Genomic DNA, 21,248 nt, shown 5'->3' on the forward strand with positions numbered 1-21,248 from the left:
GGTCCCACGCATGCGTCTTTCTTCTGCCATCCTAAACCCGGAAGCGCAGCTGTTGTGCGCTCTCGCGGTGGTTACCTTGGTCTCCCAAGACTTAAAAGGTAAACATTGGCCGCCTTCGCCCTGGAAAATTTAGAAATAATAGTACAACCCCTCACCTCTCCAATTAGGCCTTTTGCAAAGGGGAAAAACGTGTACTATATGCCTCAGACCTCAGCTGAGCAGCTCTAGTGCTCGCTCTTCAAGTCGTCCGTGTCATTCGCGACGCTGGGAGGCCAGTGAACTGGATGATAGACTCACGGCTTTAATTATATTAAGTCGTATTTATTTTAATTTAGGACTTCGTGTTCAGTAGGAGGTAACTGTAAGCGGGAAGGAATCCTGTTTTTGGTCGTTTTGTTTTTGGTTTGGGGTGGGGTTTGTTTTTGTTTCTGGTTTTGCACATGCTGCTTCCCCTCTCGCTTCTCTTTAACGCAATGGTTAGCAGAAGTGTGAGATCCTGGCTTAAATCCCAGTGCTTCAACTCATCGCTGTGACTTGGGCTACTCTCCCCAACATCTTAAGGGCCAGGTTATCTGATTTAGAAAATGGGAATAACAATACTGAATTATTTTGAGGGGTAAGTGAAATACAGGAAATAACTGCCCAGCACAGACTAGACTCATGGTTTGCAGAAAGTTTAACATTTAATGAATTGTTAGATTTATAGTCATAACATATATATATACATATATATATTCCTCTGTTCTGCTGACAGGATCAGTGTATTTGACCAATGGAATATGAAGATATGTGAAAGTAAGAAATTCAGGTATTCACCTGTTGGTGGATATTTATCACTGAATAAGGTTTCAAATTTCTGGCTATTACAAACAAAGCTGCTGTGAACATTCATGTACAAGTCTGTCCAAGACATGTTGCTGTGGTAGGTGTATGTTCTAAGTTTCAAGAAACTGCCAAACTACTTTACAAAGTGACTGTATCATTTTACATTCCCACTAGCAGTGTTTAAGAGTTTCTGCTGATCCACACCTTTGCCAACACATAATAATATGGTTATTCTTTTTAATTTTAGCCATTTTATAGATGAATAATGGCTTCTTATGATTTTATTTTGCATGTTGAACACCTTTTTAAGTGTTTATTTGCCATCCTAATAGTATCTTCGATGAAATGTCTGTTCACAATTTTGTCCATTTTTATTGTTATTATTTTGTTTTCTTTTTACTGAGTTATGAGAATTTTAAATATATTGTGGATAACAAGCCTGGATTGTGGATCAGACATGTGATGTGCAAGGATTTTCTCCCAGTCTGGCTATTTGTTCATTCTCTTAACTGTGTCTTTCAAAGAGCAGTTCTTAATTTTTATGGAATCAGATTCATCAACATTACTTAAAGCCTACTGGGAAAGAGAGTTAAGTAATCAACAATGACAACCTAATGTGATAAGTACTGTGATAAGGATTTGCACAGAGGGTATGGAGAAACGGCACTTGATTCAGGCAGTGATTAGTAAAGACTTTCTGGAGTAGGAGATAATTTGAGGAAGAGCTAGCTGAGTGAATGTGGAAATGGAGTTGCAGACAAGAGAAGAACATGTGTGGGGGGAGGTGGGAGGACGGGGAGAGCAACGGGAAAAATGGGACAACTGTAATAGAACAACAATAAAAAAATAAAAGAAAGTGTGCAGATTTTGTGCTGTGAAAGAGTATGATGTATTTAACTATGCACATCTGTATGACCAAAGCATAGTCTATATGTGAGGACAAAATAGAAAATGAAATTAGGCTGAAAACTGAGAAAGCAAGTTAATTGTGAAGGCTCCTGTCCATTAAATTAAGGAATTATGACAATGCTATTCATTACGGTAATAATAAGCATTTTTAAAAGACAATTCTGGTATTGTTGCTGAAAATGAATGGGAAATGAATAGGAGGGATTTTGGAGGCTAAGAGACCAGATAAGAAGTATGAGAATAAACCAGTATTAAAGTAATGGTTTCTGGGGGACAGAGAAGGTGAATAAGTAGGAATAATTGGGAAAGAGAATTGGCAGGATTTAAAAATTATTTATTTATGTTTTTATTTACTTTATTATTTCTTAAAGATTTTATTTATTTTTTAGAGAGAGGGGAAGAGAGGGAGAGAGAGAAACACCAGTGTGTGAGAGAAACATTGATCAGTTGCCTCTCCCTCCCAACCAGTGATCTGGCCTGCAATCCAGGCATGTACCCTGACTAACAGAGAATCAAACCAGTGACCTTTCCGTTTGCAGGCTGGTGCTCAACCCACTGAGCCACACCAGCCAGAGCAGAATTGGCAGGATTTGGTTATTATCAAGTATTTCTTGAGACACTGTGGAAGTAGTTAAATATGAAGTTTAGAGAAAGGAGTTTTTAAGCCTGAACAGCATCAGTGATGTAGCTAAGGAGTACTGCATAATTTGAAATTTTATCATTTGTTTTATGTATTTCATTCTCTTAACAAACTAGTGGCGTGGGGTCAATGAGATGGCTGAAAGACCAAGACAATCACTAGATTGGTAATAACCACTGGTAGTCAAGGACTAGGTGAAGCCTACTATTTTAAAAAATATATCCTGATAAGTTTTGCAAATTGCAAATATTCAGAATTTAAATATATTCTGGTATTTGTATCTTAATTCATATGTTATATTTGTATTTTAAGGTTATATATTAAGATAATCAGAACAATCTCAGGTGAGAAAACAAGTGACGGGAGACAATGGGACTATTCAAGTTGGAGTTGGAGTAATTGGAGGGAAGGAAAAATGACATTTTTTTTTTCTTCAGAGGCTATAACTATAGCTGAGGTTAGATAATTATAGACAAGTTTTATGTGTTCAGATGGGCAATGAGTCAAATCTAAAAGGTTGGCCAGGTGGGACGCAGTACTTTCATATTCCACTGTTAACAAGTTGGTTAGTATTAAGGAAACAAAAGATTTCAGGAAGAGGCCATTCTTAACACAGTTTGAAAAACCCTGAACAAACAGCCAACATAATACAAGTTAAAGATCTAAGCAAAATGTTTGAGCAATACATCTATGGTAGGTAGTAATCCAAGAATGGGGTTTAATAATAAAACAAGAGCCTTTAAGGTAAGTTCTACTTATACATTCACTACCAAAAATCAAAACTGTTCTCACAGTACAGGGAGGCCCAACTATGCATAGGCAGAGAAAAAGGAAAGCATGACTGGAGTGAGAGACTTGGGGAATAAGAATCAAGGCCAGATAGAAAAGTCACAAGGGGATCAAGTAGATTTTTCCTACACTCATCCAAAGGAGAACAAAAAGTAAAGTTAAGCACATAGGGGAGAAAAGGAGTACTTTTAGTCTTTTAGTAAGTGATTATCACTACCTCTGAATAGAAGAGAATCAGGGCCAGAAACCCTGGAGGAGGGGGGGGTACAATCAGGATCTATAAAGTTACAAGAGACTTTTTGCACTTCATAACAAGCACAAGCCAGAGAAGATTTTTTTAAATCAGTTACTTAACAAAGACCTGAGAGCACAACTAAACCAATGGACTTAAATCCAAAAGGTAATGAGAGCTTCCTAAGAGAGAAAAGAATGGCATTTCTTTCATTTCCTACACAGCAGTTTGTGGTACATCAAGTAACTTTTACCACATTGTTACAGAAACAGGGGTGTTCCAAAAATCCGCAGAGTTTGCAGCTGGGGGATGGGGAGAAGGAAGCAGCTTTTCAGAATGCCTCCACATGCCTGAGGCTGGTGGCTAGTGTTTTTCTTATGTAAAATGGCTTTAATGAATCCAAAGCCTCAGGTAGATGGGAGGGGACTTGAACCAGGGGACGGTAAGGAAAAAGCACACAGAGCCTGCGTGAGGTTCTGTGAATGGTCAGAACTGTTTGCAATGCCCACTGCGTCAGAGGGCATAGTCAGGGATATATAAGCAGCTGCGGATGTTTCAGCTCCCTCGCTCTCGCTCGCGCTCTCTCGGTCTCACGCTCTTGTGCTCTCGCTCTCTTGTGCTCTCGCTCTCTTGTGCTCTCGCTCTCTTGCCCCCTCCATGCGGCTTGGCGAAGGGGCCTTCTCCATGTGGAATAAAGAAGTTAAGTTCTCCATGTGGCTTGGAGAAGGGGTCTCCAGGCTGCTTTAAGGGGCTCTCGCCATGTGGTTTTGAGGAGAGAAGATCCATGTGGTTTGCAGGAAGAAGGCAGTTTGCAAGGAGGCTGAGAATCCAGGCGGTTCTGCATTGGGAGCTGGAGGGCACCACAGCACAGAAAGGACCTCCCCAGTCAGATTGAGTGATTGGCAGCTACTGGTAAAGCTCAACTGTGTTTGGAAAGTAGGGAAACGGTTTCTCTGACTTTTCTAAAACTAGCCTGGTTTGGTAGGGGGGAGGCAAGGATATGTGTTTATGGGTGTTTTAAAGAACATAAGACTTAACAACAGAAATCCGCAAATAACTAAATCTATATAACTGTTAAATAAACTATTCTTCTTCTTTTCACTAAACTCTGGTATTGAGAGTTATAATTTTGGCAGCGGGCAATCGGGCCCCTAACTAAAGAGCCCGTGGGTTTGTTTTCAATTGGAGCAGCCCAGGGGTTCTGTAACAACATGAATGCACCACAAATGTGTAATGGAGACCAGCCAAATGTTCAAGGGCTGTGTGTGGGCTGGAATGATAGATGACAAGCTCCTGAAGCTCTAGTAATAGAATGAACCTTCTGCACCCACCCTCTAACTCTGTTCCTAAGGCCTTTCATGCTCAAAAGTAGCATCTGAGAGGCAGGATTCCTGAGGGCAATCCCTTTGAGGATTCCACGCTTTCATCAAGTGTCCTGCAGCAGCTCTGTGAGGGCTGGGGGCAGGGAGACAGGATGGAAATAATTCTACTGAGGCACAGAAAGACAGGCAAGCCTGAAAAAAAATCCATCAACAAGGTAAACCAAATGATGAATAATTCATATGGAATACTCGTCGTCGTCGTCGGCAGCCGTCCGTCTCGAGAGACGATGGTGTAGCTTCTTAAGAGTCTATCTGCACGGCCAAGAATGGCTGTGCAGTCCGACTCGGGAGTGACATGGTATCTGTCTCCTCCCGTGTTGCATCGACATCTTGCGATGACGCTGAAGCTACAGAGCCTGGGCAGGGTGATATGGAGGGCCAGCTGTTGCCCATGCAGCAGACCCCCCCTCTCTTCGCAGCTGAAGGATCCAAGGGAAAGACGGAGTCAATACAGCTTGGGTTCAGGGGCGCCGCAGGAGTTGCCGGTGTTGACTACAACGTCGAACCGCCTTAGGGACTCCGGCTCCGGATTTTCTGTTGGGGTTTACTCCCTTAGCCTTTCCCCTGAAGAGGTATGCCGCAAGGCAGCGGAGGTTTTTTGGAGTCAGAGTTTTCCTTCTCTGATGTACCCTGACTGGAAGATCGAACCAGCGACACTTAGCTCGCAGGCCGACGCTCAATCCACTGAGCTATATGGAATACTAGTCAGCAATAAACAGCACCAAACTACTGATAAAAGAAGCAACATGGATGAATCTCAAAGATCATTTTGTACAAAAGAATTTAGATGCAAAAAATTGTATACAATTATAATATGATTATTATATGAATTTCCAGGAAAGGCAAAATTATTGTAACATATGGTTATAGAAATCAGAAAGTGGTTGCCTCATATAGAAGTAGAAATGGACAGGAAAAGGGGCATAAAACTTTCTGGGATTATATAAAGGTTATCGTTTTTGGCAATAGGTAAATGGATTCATATAACCTCCCAAACTCATTGAACTGAATACTTAGGATTTTCATTTTATTATGTAGATTATACTTCAATAAAAACTAAGAAAATCATACTTAACAAAAGGAAAAGTATTAGATGAACTTTTCTTTCCTGTCACATTACGTCATCTTTTATCCTGGAAGTTCCTATTTGTCTTAGCTTTTCATTAATTACAGACATTTAATACTTCGTACTTATTTCCCTGCAACAATAGGTCATAAACTTAGTTCATTAGTTTGAGGTCCTATTTGATGATGATACCCCATAATTCCCATTAATATTCAGAGCTGAGCTCTTAAGTTCCTATTATACAGAAGGTGTGCCTTTGTCTAGCCTGTATTGCCCTTCTCTGCCTTATTTCATCCCTGTTGCCCAAACTTTTCCTGGACTTTGAACCTATTGACATTTCTGATCATCAGTACCTGCATGAACTTTAAAGTCTCTTCTTGTGCCTATGTATCTTTATTATTCATTGTGTTACAGCCGGGATCTAGCCAGATCGCTGGGCAGAGGGCAGGGACTCCTGGGATGGGTCAGGAAGTGCCAGAGGCAACAGAATTGCTGTCCCTTGATAGATTGCAATACCCTGTGGTAAGGGTAAACAAACTAGTGGGGCTCATGGCACAGCTGGAGGAAGCCTGAAGAGAGTATGCATGGACTGAAAAGGTCACAACACACATGTACCGTGGAGGTTATCATGGCGTCAAGAGGAGGAGCAGAGATCCTAACCTGGACTGGCTGGGAATTTGCACACTTCCGCCGCACCTGCAATTTTGGGCCCTGACTTTTAAAAGGAGGGTGTGGGAGACTTGCCCCTTCTGCTGCCCCTTGCTCATCCAGTCAGGAGCTAGCTAACGCCAAGGTTGAGTCCCATGCTGGGCCGTATCCTGCTGGTGGTGGCCGTGGGACGCTGGGGCTCCCTGCTACACAGGTCCTGAACTGCACCCCACCCCTTCTCTTGCTCTAAGATTAGTGCATGGATGTGGGGACTAGCATGCTTGGTGGCCCTAGGGTCGCAAGGAGCCTCAGGTCCCAAGGGCCCCAAGAACCGAGCTCCCTCCCTGCCTCCCTCCCCGCCCCCCCCACCCTGCAGGACTGGTGGAGTGGTCTGGTAGCAACTGGGACCCCAGGAGAGGAAAGAAGCTGCGGTGAGGCAATAGCAACACTTGCCCCACAAATGCGCACTCCAGGGAAAGAGAACTGAAGCAAAGCCGGAGAGACCCGTTCTCCTTGGGTTAAGAGCCTTCCGCCCCAGAAGGACAGAAGAACGGAGCGGGGTGTTGAACTCTTGCTCTGGGGGTGGCTGGGTTCTTTCTGTGTTTTGCGGAAGAGGTTGGCTTTGAGCCAGGTAGTCCCCAGCTTCCCAAAACTGGACAGCCTTTTGTTAAAAGACCGTTTTCCTTCCCCATCGATCTTTGCGTTATGCCTGTGTTTGGTGGCAGTTGGCCCTTCCCACTTCGTTTGGTAACACTTGCATTATCTCTGCACTGCCGCTCAATCAAATAGAGGAACATGTTGGGTTTGAAATAAATGTTAACATTGCATACTATTGATGTAAATTTGAAAGAAATTACTTTCATGAAAAGTAAATTAAAATAATGGGTGTGAATAATAAATAGGAGTTGACACTTTGACACTGTGTTTGAATAGATGCATTTTCTCTTGTACACCAGGCCTGATCTGATCATAAATAATTTGGATGAAACTTTTAAATTTAATACAAAATCCTTATCTATTTCTTAAATACTCTTTCATATTTACTATTAGTTTTCTGATTTAATTTTAGGATCTTACTGGACAGAGACTAAGAAGAGAAAGGAACGGGCATATGATAGCCATATTTTTGAAACAGACTATTGATAGTAAAGCCTATAAACCAACTAAACCAAGAGTTGACAGTGGATTTATTTTTATTTTCTTTTTTTTAAAAACTTTTTGTTTCAGTTTATTGGTTTTAGAGACAGAAGGACATATTGATTTGTCATTCCACTTATTTTCTGTATTCAGTGGTTTCTTCTTGTATGTGCCCTTCACCGGAGATAGAAAACACAACTTTGGCGTATGGAACAATGCTCTAACCAACTGAGCTACATGACCAGGATGACAGTGACTTTTAGAACTGATATAAGATGATGGTAGCACCATGCCATTTGGACTTTATTCTAGTGAAGGAGTTAGAAAATACTGTCAGATACTAGAAAAAAATAATGAGAATTGTGTCTTGTAGAACTGGCTGATTAATCCCACATAAGTGTGCCCTTTTGTTCATCTGGTCACATTCATTGTAGCTTTTAGCCCCTCAGTATCTGACCCTGGGCATATGGGCTTGAGTGTTTGCTAGGATGGTTATTTATCCAGATACTGATGCCTTTAAATGGAACTGAAGTGCAAACACTCTGCCAAGGCCCTACAGTCTTTGCTCTGCTGCTTTTTCTGTCTTGTTATTCCTGCCACTGTGGTTTAATTCCAACTTGGCTTTCAGCTTGGGACATGCTCATCACCTTCCAATCTCAGTTTTATGTTTTTACGGCTTAACCATTATTCCCTGCTAATAGTAAGTACACATTATATCATCAGTGCCTTACTTTAATTATTATCCTTATTATTAAGAGTTAATGATCTACGTGGATGTGTGTGCCATCCCCACTTTCTTGTAGATTTACTTTAACTTTTTTCTTAATATAATCATTCCTATGACATTTGCCAATCTATTTTCATTGAAATACTTCGGAAAGCTCATAGACTACTTGGAAGCAATACTCTGAGTCACAAATATAAAAGTAAACAACACAAGGAACATTTGAACAGGCTTTGGCTCCAGCCAAGTAAACGAAAGATAAGCTGATGCTTGAATCCAGTACCTGATGACAAGAGGAAAGTTACAGAGCCTCACTTCTAACCTTGATATTCCTATAAAGTTTTAGTTTCACAAGAGAGCAGGCATGCATAGATAGTAAGTAGTCAAACATCCGAACAAAAATAAGCCTTGTTAAAAACAATAATCTGTGAGAAGTTTCTACATACTTTATTTTCCTACTCCTGGCAGTAGAACATGGCTACAATAATTACATAGTGGTCATTGTTTCAGATATGTCTGGAAGAATCATTTTATTAAGACTCTAAGGAGATTTTATGTTTATGTTTAGAATCACTGAGTTCACAATGGATGAGAACTGCGTAAATTGTACTATGCAATCAATGGGGAACATAATTACATGCAGCAGACAATGAGTTTACAAATAGCTTTTCACTAAGAAATTGCCATAAAATTTACCCTGTGTATGTAAGGACATCATGTATTAAAAGTAAAATCTGAGTTCATTTCTTGTGATTTCCAAATATGATAAGTTGCATTGTCTCGATGCTCATGTCCCCTGTTGGTTTTGTAAATTTTTCTCTTACTCCAGGTCTTCACAGTTTGTTTCAAGTATTGTCTTTATCATATTTTTAAAAAGGTAGACATCATTTTTATACCTTATAAAACACATAGTGTCAATTTCATACTTCTAGATACAGCTTTTTTTTTGTTTTTAAAGAAAATATGTTGCACCTATTTTTATTTTATATTTTTATGGGTGTCTGTGTTCTCTGGGTAACCGCCTAAGTGGTTTACTCATAAGAGTGGTACCAAATTCTACTCATTCTGAAGGAAAGAATCCAAGATGAAAAGAGCAGAAATATACTTAACACATCTTTTTTGTATGCCAGAAAATAGACCCTGGAGTGTTAATTGCAAACTTTTTATGCTGATACTATGCTGGTTATCTGCAAGTAATTTTGAACATTGTTATATATATTATTGAACATCAGCATTGTAGTCCACAGTATCAGAAAGTAGGTGGCTTAAATTAGTATTGAGTCACAACAAAAAATACTGAAGGATTTCTGGTTAAATATTAAGACCCAGGTGCCAACAGATGATAAAGTTTATAATATTTGTCTTCATACTTAATTCTATAACTTTTACAGTGAAGATGACTTTTTTTTTCCCTCTTGGCACGATCATTCTAAAGTTCCAATGATCTGTTTTCTATATTGGGACTTCACATAGAACCTAGATGAGAAGTTACAACACAGTACTTTCAACTGTTACTCTAATTAATATTTTTACATATAGTAGTAAAAGTTAATTTCATTCTGACAAATTACCTTAGGAAAATTTTTGATCACCATGGTGTTTGTAGACCTATGATATTGTTAATAAGATATAAGTAGCCTAGACATCTCTCAGGTATGGCAAATGGGCAGATCATGTATTCTTCTAAAGCAAAAATATAGCCTGCAAAAATATAGACTTACGAGAATCCTTTTCTGCCTGTTTTCCAAATTAAAATGTTTGAATTCAAGTTTTCTTTACATATTTTTAAGTTATGTGGATGTTCTTTTGTTACAGTTTCGTTACAGCTTTATTCACCTTTTAAAAGTTTTTTGCAGGTTGAAGTTGGAAGGTGTAATTGCAAAAGGCAAGGGTCCTAAAATTCATGTTTATCAGAAAGTTTAAAAAGTAATTTTAGTCCATACCACATATCCAAGAAATATCATTGGTGAACAATAAATATTTGTTGAATGAATATCAAAGATGAAAAAATATTTTACTATCATTTGAAGCATATATATTTTTATCCAGTTAAATGGTGCTAAAGCCTGAGAGGTGGAAAACTAACCAGCCAGCTCCGCCCATCATTATTATTTAGTCTTTCATTATTACTAATTATTCCCATTTGTGTGGCTCATTTATTCTCTACTCCCTCCCCACCAGTATCAATACTTTGCCTCCCACAAAAATTTTTACTGCACTGAACTCTTACAAGCATTTGAACTTCTTTATAAGACTCATGAAAGATGCTCTATAAAGATGAAGGAAATCAGGAACCAATTTTACACACTATGGAATGATAATAAGACTTATTACATAATAAGTTGTCCAGTTAGGAAGTGTTGTGAAAAGTAGTCTAGGCAAGAGGTAATGGCTTGTATTGATAAATGGACCAATTTCAAATATATATGAATCAATAGGATTGGCTCTGATGGATCGCATATGGAAGGTGAGAAAGAGAGAAAAAAGATGACTCCATTGTGTCCTTCTGTTATCTCTTAACTCATTCCTTTCTTTAGATTTCCATCCTCCTCCATTTCCCCCCAATCCTTCCATTCTCCTCCCTCTCTCACTTTTTCTCTCACATACACCTGATTCTTCTGAAGTTTCTCTTCTTTCCTCCACTTTCCTCCTCTCCTTCTGCTTTTCTCTGTCTTCCCCCTCATCTTTCCTTTTTAATCTGTCTTGCTCTCTCTCATTATTATTTTAAATATAATTCTGTTTGCTGTGTCAAAATGTATCGTAGGGAGCCAGAGTTGGGACACCTGTAAGAAGGCTTTTCGTGACTAGGGTGGTGAACAGTATATATAATTAGATTTGGGATTTGAAAGTTGAGTTAATTACACTCACTGATCTAAATTATAGATGATTCCAAGGATTTTACTGTGAGAAAAGTGTAAATTGTATCATCCACTAAAAATTCAGGGAAGTAGATTTGGCTGGGGGTTAATGAACAAGGATAAAACTTTGTTTTCACATGTTCACTTTTGGCATACCTGTTCAATATCATGTGGAAATATAGGGTAATCTGAAGCCTAGCAGAGAGAGCAAAGCTAGCTATATTCATTGGGTTATTATGGCAGACATACCCTAGAGTGGCCCCCTGATCAGTCATGCTCTTGTAAAATCCCTTAACTCTGTAGTGTAGGCAGAACTTGTGACTTCCTCCTGACAAACAGGATGTGACAGAGGTTATGGAATGTCACTCCCATGATTATGTTTAATTATATATGACTATTGAAGCAGCCTGAGGAGAGATTCTCTTGCTGGCCTCGAATAAGCAAAGTCATGCTGTGAACTTCCCAGGCATAAGGGCCACAGAGCAGGCAACTGAAGATGGCCTCTAGGTTCTAAAAGATTTGTCCACCCAATGGCCAGTAAGAAGGTGAGCCCTAAGTCATACAGCTGCAAGGAAATGGATTCTGCTAAAAACCTGGAGGAGTTTTAGAAGCAGTTACTTTCCAAGTTGAGTTAAGCTCAAGAACATAACTCAGAACACAGCCAGCTTGAGAAACATGTTGGCTGCAGCCTTGTGAGACTCTAAGCAGTAGACCCAGCAAAGCTATGCCTGAGCTGCTGACACAGAGAAATGCTAAGCTACTGAGTTTGTGGTAATTTATTATGCAGCAACAGACAACTGATACAGTTGTCATCAACTGTAGGTGGTATTTAGTACCTCGAACTAGGTGAAATCACTTAAAATATGTCCTAGAACTATCAATCCAACACCCACTATAGATCTCTCTTTAATTAATTTTTTAAAAGAATCTAACTGCTGTATCTAAGACTGAAACCAAATTCTCAGGAAAGAATCTTATATTACAAGCTTAGATGAGATGCCTACCCATGAACTACATAAATATTGCCAGAAAGAATTCAGGGTGCCTAGAATAAACATATTGGCAAGGCCTCCATCTATGTGGGTAGGGGAAAGGGGAGTGGAGTGTCAGAGAAGAAATCTATAACCTTGGCAAACACCCTCACATTTGTCTGTTCTAGGCGGGCTGAGGTGCCCGCAAGGCTTGGCCCCTGGCAAGCCCCCCTTGTAGGGAGGGGGTGCATACTCCCATAGGGTTGTCCCATTTGTCTACCTGAATGAATGTAGGAAGATACTTTTTATCTTTAATATTTTTTGTATTTCTTGGCAAATTCACTAAGGGTCTGTCGTCGTCGTCGTCGTCGTCGGCAGCCGTCCGTCTCGAGAGACGATGGTGTAGCTTCTTAAGAGTCTATCTGCACCGCCGAGAATGGTTGTGCAGTCCGACTCGGGAGTGACACGGTATCTGTCTCCTCCCGTGTTGAATCGACATCTTGCGATGACACTGGAGTGTCCTCTCCAGTGAAGCTGAAGCTACAGAGCCTCGAGAGACGATGGTGTAGCTTCTTAAGAGTCTATCTGCACCGCCGAGAATGGCTGTGCAGTCCGACTCGGGAGTGACACGGTATCTGTCTCCTCCCGTGTTGAATGGACATCTTGCGATGACGCTGGAGTGTCCTCTCCAGTGAAGCTGGAGCTACAGAGCCTGGGCAGGGTAATATGGAGGGTCTGCTGTTGCCCATGCAGCAGACCCCCCCTCTCTTCGCAGCTGAAGGGTCCAAGGGAAAGACGGAGTCGATACAGCTTGGGTTCAGGTGCGCCGCAGGAGTTGCCAGTGTTGACTACAACGTCAAACCGCCTTAGGGACTCCGGCTCCGGATTTTCTGTCGGGGTTTACTCCCTTAGCCTTTCCCCTGAAGAGGTATGCCGCAAGGCAGCGGAGGTTTTTTGGAGTCAGAGTTTTCCTTCTCTGATGTACCCTGACTGGAAGATCGAACCAGCGACACTTAGCTCGCAGGCCGACGCTCAATCCACTGAGCCAAACCAGCCAGGGTGTACTAAGGGTCTGTACCAATTAGAATACTGGGTAGCAATTTTTCTGCTATGTGATATTTTTGAGGAAGTCAAATTCATTTTAAAAACCCACATATTTGTCATAAGACTACATATTTGGAGAAAATTTGTATTTGTTTAAAAAATCTGTATGAGACCTGATATTCTCTGACATGTAGCATTTTTTATTTTGCTTAATTAAAATAATAAAATACACAGACCAGATGGGGAGCTGGCCATGTTCCTTCCTCCTGGACCCATAACCAAAATCCTCAGACTCTCAATAAAATACACTTGGCCTTGCAAAATTATGGACATTAATAAAACACAGTAGCACTTTGAACTTCTAAAGAAGTCAGAGAAATGATAATCTATTTAGCAAGTATTCAAGGAGAAATGAGAAATGCTTTTAATACCATAAAGACTTTTAATGACCAAATAACAATATTAGAGATAGGGAAAGATCTGTTAATTCCTTCCCCATGTGTCTTTCCTCTCCAGTAATGCCATTTGTGAGATGACAATGATCTATCTTATATATCTTTAGTGTTACTCTGTCTATCATTCTCGCTATTAAAGTCTATCCAATTTCATAGATGGTAATTTCTAGTTTGTAAACTACTGGTTGTCAGTTAAATGAGATCATCCAGAACTAACAATTTGGCTAATGTAATTGTTATATAGTTTAATCCTTATCTGATGAAGTGATCTGCATCAAAGAATGAGTATTCACTCCAAATCATACCCTAGGTGTATTCATAATCAATTTTTACTATCATTATAGTAATCTAGAAGAAAGAGAAGAACATGCTGTATCTCACATATAGGTCATCATTCATCTTATTGCAAATACACTGTTTCACTAAATGAGGGATTCTAAATTCTTTATCCTCCTATGCAAGGTCAATTCTGAATATAAAATAAGGCACTGTTAAGAATAATCGATAAATAATGACAAAATATTAAATTTTAGTCTTTGTTTAGTTTATAGTATATAAAATATTATATTCCAACTTTTACTTCACTTATAGCAGTGAAATATCCCAAATTATTATATTGCAGTAAAAACTGTATGCTAAATATTGCTTAAAAATCTGTTTTTAAATTCTATACCTAATTCTCAAGATTGGATATGTCATTACCTTAAAAGAATGGTTCTCAACTGGGGATGATTCTTCCCCTTCAGGGACATTTGACAATGTCTAGAGAGATTTTGTTTGTCACAACTTATGAGTGTGCTAGTGGCATCACGTAGGAAGAAGCCAGGGATGCTGCTAAGCATCATACATAGCACAAAACAGCTTCTTATAACAGAAACTTATCTGGTCCAAACTAAATTGTGCTGAGATTAGGAAACCTCGATTTAAATAAATATGCACTGAGCACTTCCTTCATGCTTGATATTCTGCTTAGGAACATGAGAAGGATACAAAGTGTGCCAGGTAGTTAGTACACTCAGCAAGCTTGTAATCTCAGTGAAGAATTGAGTTGAAAGCCCAAATAATGAAGATGATAATGATAGCAAATTGAATACTATTTATATCACAAAAAAACAAAAAGTGATAAAGGCTCAGTGAAACCCAACTCACATTTGCCTGGGAAATAGGTAGTTTTATAAAGATTACAGTAGTTATGTATTTTTTCCCCTTTCTCAAAGTAGGTCATTCTTGCACATCGTTAGAAAATATAAAATGTACACGAGAGTACTCACTGAAAAATGTTTCCCACTCCCCTTGTCATCTTGATCACTACTTCCTTTCTTAAAAGGCAATACTATTTCTATTTCTTGTGGATTCTATCAAAGGTATTCTATTCCTTTAAAACACATACATCACATTGTATGGATGCATTATAATTTATTTAGTCAGACCCCAATGAAAGACATTTAGATCGTTTCAATTTTCTGTGATTGCTAACAACGCTGAAATGAATATCTGAGTGGCTGTCTGAAGGGTAACTAGCAGTGAAATTTGGGTTTTAGAAATTATGCAGAATTTTCATTTTGAAAAACATTTCCCAAATTGTTCCTCCTGGTAAGCAGCTTCCAAGTTGACCCCCAATTCTCCCTTTCTCCTGAAATATATGCTCCTGTGTCACCCTCTTCCAGATGGAGTAGTGCTGACTTATGTGACCAATAAGATATTGAGAGAACATGTGACTACAGAGTCAGGTCATAGAGGACATCACAGCTTTTATCTCGCTTTCTTTTGGATTTGTGGCTCCAGTGGAATCCAGCTGCTATGTGTCTCATGAGGATAACCAGGCAGCCCTGGGAGAGGCTTATATGTGGAGGAATTGATGATTCCCACCAATAACCAGCACCAAATTGCCTGCAAGTTGTGCGAAACACTTTTGAGAGTGTATCATTCAGCCCTACTCAAGCCTTAAAATGACTGCAGCCCCGCCTGACATCCTGGTTCCATCCTCATAAGGGACCCTGAGGCGGGAATGCCCAGCATGAGCTGCCTCTAAGTTTCTGACCCAGAGAAAGGGTCAGCAAAAATAAATGGTTATTGTTGTTTTAAGCTTCTAAGTTTGGGGCTAATTTGTTATATAGTAATAAATAACTAATTCATTCTTGGAAGTTGTTCCAGCTTATATTTTCATTAGCAGCGTATGAGAGCCCCTGATGCCCTCTAACACAGTGTGGTATCATTTTTCTAAATGCTTGCCAAGAAATAGGCAAATATATCATTGTTAGTTGAATTGCATTCTCTTAGTGCAGTTGAGTATATGTTCGTATATTTAAGAATTATATAATTCAATATTATAGCTGTTAATATGCCTTGCTCATTTTTCTACTAGATTGTTGGTTGTTTTTTTTTTTAAATAGTTTATTTTTTATTGTATTTTTTCCATCACCATTTATCCCCCTTATACCCTCTTCCACCTCCACCCACCACCCTCCCCACCGTAGTCACCACACTGCTGTCCATGTCCATGAGTTCTCTTTCTTTATCTTTTTCTTTCTTTGCTCCATCCCTCCACTCCCCAACGGTTGTTTTCTTATTTATTTTTAGGAACTCATCACATACTGAGAAAATTTGCAGTTTGTCTGTGATATGAGTTACAGACGTTTGCCCCTCCTTTTTAAAAAAGTGATTTAAAAAATAAAGACATTAAAAAAACTTTTGTGGTCAGAATTTTCAACATTAATAAAATGGTTTCTGGGCTTTGTGCCATTTTTCTAAAACACATCCCATGTCTGAAGTAATGAAAAATCTTACCATGGGTTTTCTAGTACTTCTGAGTTTCTTTTTTTTTTTATATTTAAATACTTAATTCACCTGGAGTTTATGTTGTTTTAAGATGTAGGATGTTACTTAATATTCTTTTCTTTTTCCATATTGTTGTTCAGGTGTTAAGATACCAATAGTTATGAACCAATTTTTACTCTATTTTGAAAAGTTTTTTTCCTCTTTTATACTAAATTGCATTCGTACTTGGATCAATTTCTGGTTCTTCTGTATATTCTATTGATTGAGTTCTTTATTTGTTATGCTAGCAAAGGGTTGCATTGTTGTTTTTATGACATACTAACTTTCAGAATTATTTTGACTCTGTTTATTCATTCATTTCAATATTTATCGAGTACTTACTGTCTGTCAGATAATTATTATTTTCAGTGTTCAGGAAAAAGAGTTTCTCTATCTTCATGGAAATGCACCTGATAGTGAAGACAGACAACCCCAAAACAACTCAATCTATGATATGAAGAAAATGGAGCAGTATAAATACCTGTATTTTATATAGAATTTTGAGTGACACTTTCTCTGAGGAGGTGACGTTTGAGTTGAGAGTGGAGTGAATATGGCTCTCAGGGTAAGTGTTGCTGGCAGATGGGACAATGAAGGCAAAGGCTGGCAGGCTGGGGATTGAAAAGCATACATGAGGAATGTGACTAGAGAAAAGTGAAAAAGGAGAAAAAGGAGAAAGCGAATGAATAGTGGTAGGAAAAGTGGTTAGAGAAAAATCCAGGCCCTAGAATGCCTTTTCAACCACATTAAGAACTTTGTATTAGATTCTAAGTGTGTAGGAAAGCCATTGGAGCAGGTGGGTGATGGGATGGGACCTGATTGGTGCTGCCAAAGGAACGCTGCTTTAGAGAATAGTTTAACAGGTGGGAGGGGAATGAGGGAGAAGATGGCAGGAATGGCACAGGCAGTCCCATTAGGCTATTTCTGCAGCCCAATGAGAGGTGATGGTGGCTTGGGACCAGCTGTGGAGGGGACAAAGGTGATTTGAATCCAATAAAAGCTTGTGAAACAACTGGTTTAATTTGCCTTAGAATCAGCTTACCTTATTAAGAAAAAGAATCTCTTAAAATGTTAGTTCACATTACATTAAGATTGTAAGTTAACATAGGGAGAGCTAACATCATCGTATTCACTTTTTTAAAAACTCAAAAATATAGTATTTTCTGTTGATTTTTATATACAGTAGAACTTAAAAGTTTTCTTCACAGGTATCTTATACATTCCTTGTTCCTTTTTGGTCTCTTTTGTTGCTGTTGTAAATGGAGTTGTATCCATTATAATATCTTCCAACTGGTTGTGAACCAGCCTCAACTTCCAGATGTGTGAGGGAACATGTCAAGATTATTCCTGCCCCTGTATTTGGAGCCCTCACTGAAGACACTGGAGCAGAGAACATCCGTTCCTGCCATGCTCTGCCTGAGTTCTCGACCCACAGAGTCTCTGAAGATAATAAATAGTTGTTTGGAATAATTTGTTACATAGCTGTAACTAGAACTGAAGGTGCATTCTTTCTCCTGAGATTATAGAAGTCAATAAATAGAATTTGGCTTCCCTTTATCAATTATTTTTATTGACATGTAAGATCTGGAAAACACATCAAAAATAAATGTACAGATCAATGAACTATCACAACTGAATACTTGAGTAATCAATACCAGGGAAAAAAAGCAATGTTCAAACCTGACTTATCTATGCCCACCCACCCCCATTCATTCTTCTACCAAATGAGATATAGGAATTCTCTCACCACCTGCCCACTTAGCCTTCTGCCTTATTAAAGAAATTTTTTTTTTTGTATTTTTTGTCTCAGAATGAGACACTTATTTGGAGAATGTATTCTACAAACAGTGTTAAGGATGTACAGCTGGGGGCATCTGTTCTCCACATTTTCCTGCATTCTCTTTGACCTGGGCTTCTCTTGGTGGTCCTTTATTCTGTTATTTTGTTGACAATGAGTTCCACATCTCTCTTCTGTTCTAGCATCTTTTGAGGGTGATTGTGGTTTCTGAGAGAAGAGTAGACAAACATTGGAATTCTTTATTTAAATAACAAACTTTATTAAAACTTTAAGACACTTTTATTTAAACTTTTAAAAACTGCTGTTCCTATGTATTTTATGTAATTTGGCCTTGATAATGGGATAGGACTTTGAGAATGGAGAAGGACAGTGAAAAGCTTAGGCCTCAGTGACCACTCTAGTTCTGCGTTCACTAGGGAAAATCAGCATGTCTCAGCCAATTTAAGGTTTTTTATTTCAATGGTATTGCTTGACTTATAGAATTTTAAGTATTCTCTAGACATTCTGCAAAACATTTATTAGATATGTATTTTTCTACTAGTGCCTTTTTTCATTACTGCATCCAACCCAGATTACTGCAATGTATTTAGGTCTCATGTGTCTTAGTTTCCTCTGGTTCATTCCATTTTCTCACTATTTTTTATTTTTCAGGACCTTAAGACCTTTGAAGATTGATGGTTAAATGTTGCATAATTTTGGCATAACTAATGTTTTCTCATGATTCCACTGAGATTTTGGGTCTTTGGGAGGAATACCATGTAAATGAAAAGCTCTTCTCATTGCATCCTACCAGAGGCACATTATACCAACACACATTATCACTGGTGAGTGTAATCTCAATCACTTGTTTAAGATTGTATCTCCCAAGTTTCTCTACTGTAAAGTCATTATTTTCCCCTTTGCATATTCTATTCTTTACAAGTGAGTCATTTAATCCAGCCCACACTGAACAGTAAGATAATTGAGCTTAATTTTCTGAACAGAGGAGAATTAAAAATTCTGTGTACATATTAAGATTATAATTAATATCTATTTGGGAGGAATATGTTGAAGCTATGCAGTTATCCTGTTTTCCCTTAAAGTTTTGTCCACTAATTTTATCATTCATTTGTGAATCTTGTCTGCAGCAATTATTACTGTTCTGTTCTAATGGTGGTTTTCTATTGTATTTCTCACATTTCTTCTCTATTTAATTTTTGGAATTCTTCTGTAAGGAAAAATCGACCCTTTCTTCCCCATTTCAAAATTTAATTCCAAGGAGTAGAAAAAATTTTGGTAAGGACTAGAGAGTAAATATTTTAGGCTCTGAAGGCTGGCTTTGGGGGGAAAAATCAAAGGTGTCTATTACTCTACTAACTTTCTCTAAGACCATGTTCCAAACCTTGTAACCTTTAATGATTCTGGCATCTGTTGCTCTACTGTTAATAGTGTATGTATAACAGAGCATTTCATTGTAAGCTATCTTTTTAAAAACTGAGACTTTTGAACATTACTCTCTACATACAGTTTAATGAATGGAAGGTAAAATGTAGTCTTGGGTGACCTGAATGGTGTTTAAAGATTTGACAATTAGGAGATAATTCTTCTTTACTGGAAATATAGAATCTAGACTCTGAGTTGTTTCTTGCATTACCCTTTGCTGCCACATACAGGAAGAAATGAATATATCAGATAAAACTGTAGGGTTGAACTATTCTTTAAAAAGTTTTGCAACTAAAATGATTTAAAACTGGCCATTATATATAATATTGGAAAAAGAAATGCTGGTTTATTTGGTCTTTATGACTGCTCACTGCTGTGAAAGGTGGCAAGCCATAAAATAAGTTCACAGAGCTAAAACAAGTGCTCTGGCTACCATTTATTTAGCAATTGTCAGGAAAGATGAATTAGTCAGTACAAATTCCCCAGAGGTGTCATGATGTGTAAGACTAATAAAACGATACCTGATGACTCCCTTGGAGAGTGAAAGAATAACCTCAAAGAAGAATCGGAATTAACAAGAAATGAGACCAATCTTTCACAGCACCATGAAGGTTAGGAAGATAAAGCTATAGTACTCCAAAAGCCATGAAATTACTTCGAAAGGCAATAATCGATTTAGTGGGAAACATTAGAAAACTACAAGTCTAAAACAACATCAACAAGAATAGTAAGCCCTGGAGGTCACAACCATCAAAAAAGTGCCTGGTAAGTCCTGATTCTCTCCCCCTGCTCCTCAGCTAAGATTGATTCTGGGCTGAATCCTGAGCCTGAAACAACTATTTCCTGAGGAGAAACCTTTTTGCTTACTAAGAATTACCTTTTCTTCACTTTTTACAGAAAAGGAAGGGAGGAGGGAAGGAAAAAGAAAGCGAAGAGGGAAGAGAAAAAATAAGAGGAAAATGTCTATTGTTGTCTGTTTCTTCTTTAATTATTCTCTTGATTGATTGTTCAAAAATTCTTCAACAAAATAGATGAACATTCTCGTGGTTCTTACAATAATATAATTGTGTAATACTTCACAAGTAATAATTTTCTTGATTATTTCAAATATTTTCTGAATAGTATACATTGTTTTGTGCTCTGGTAATCTGCATTGATTGCCTTCTCACATTCAACTGTCAATGGGAAAATTTCAGTCCAAATTATTTATTAAGCTGGAATTCTCTTATAGCCTGTGAATACTGAGATGGGAGATAGTCTCACTATTCCAGTAAAACACTGATGTTTAGTTGAGTAGTTTCTTATTTCATCTGAGATCATTATTTCCTGTCTGAGACAACTCTGGACATTGGCTAGGGAAGTGTAGCCAAGTTAGAAAGGTAATTCCCTATGTATTCTAGTTTTATAAAATGAGCACATATTTTATTTGATAATAACAAAAATATCAAACATTTTTTTAAAAAAATTAAAGATATCAAAACAAATTTAAGTGATTAAAAATGAGAATGTGTGAATATATTTTTGTTTCTTT

General features: G+C 38.3%; 1 long non-coding RNA gene across 1 annotated transcript; it reads left to right on the plus strand.

Annotated features, from left to right (window-relative positions):
• Positions 1-36: 36 nt before the first annotated feature.
• Positions 37-20,704, plus strand: LOC150001421 (uncharacterized). Its single transcript, XR_016513029.1, has 3 exons — positions 37-98; positions 18,947-19,119; positions 20,615-20,704. It is a non-coding gene; the product is annotated as an uncharacterized LOC150001421 (long non-coding RNA).
• The last annotated feature ends 544 nt before the right edge of the window (positions 20,705-21,248 follow it).

The sequence above is a fragment of the Furipterus horrens genome, unplaced genomic scaffold, assembly GCF_987537825.1.
Source record: "Furipterus horrens unplaced genomic scaffold, mFurHor1.1.pri manual_scaffold_9, whole genome shotgun sequence".
Taxonomy (NCBI): domain Eukaryota; kingdom Metazoa; phylum Chordata; class Mammalia; order Chiroptera; family Furipteridae; genus Furipterus; species Furipterus horrens.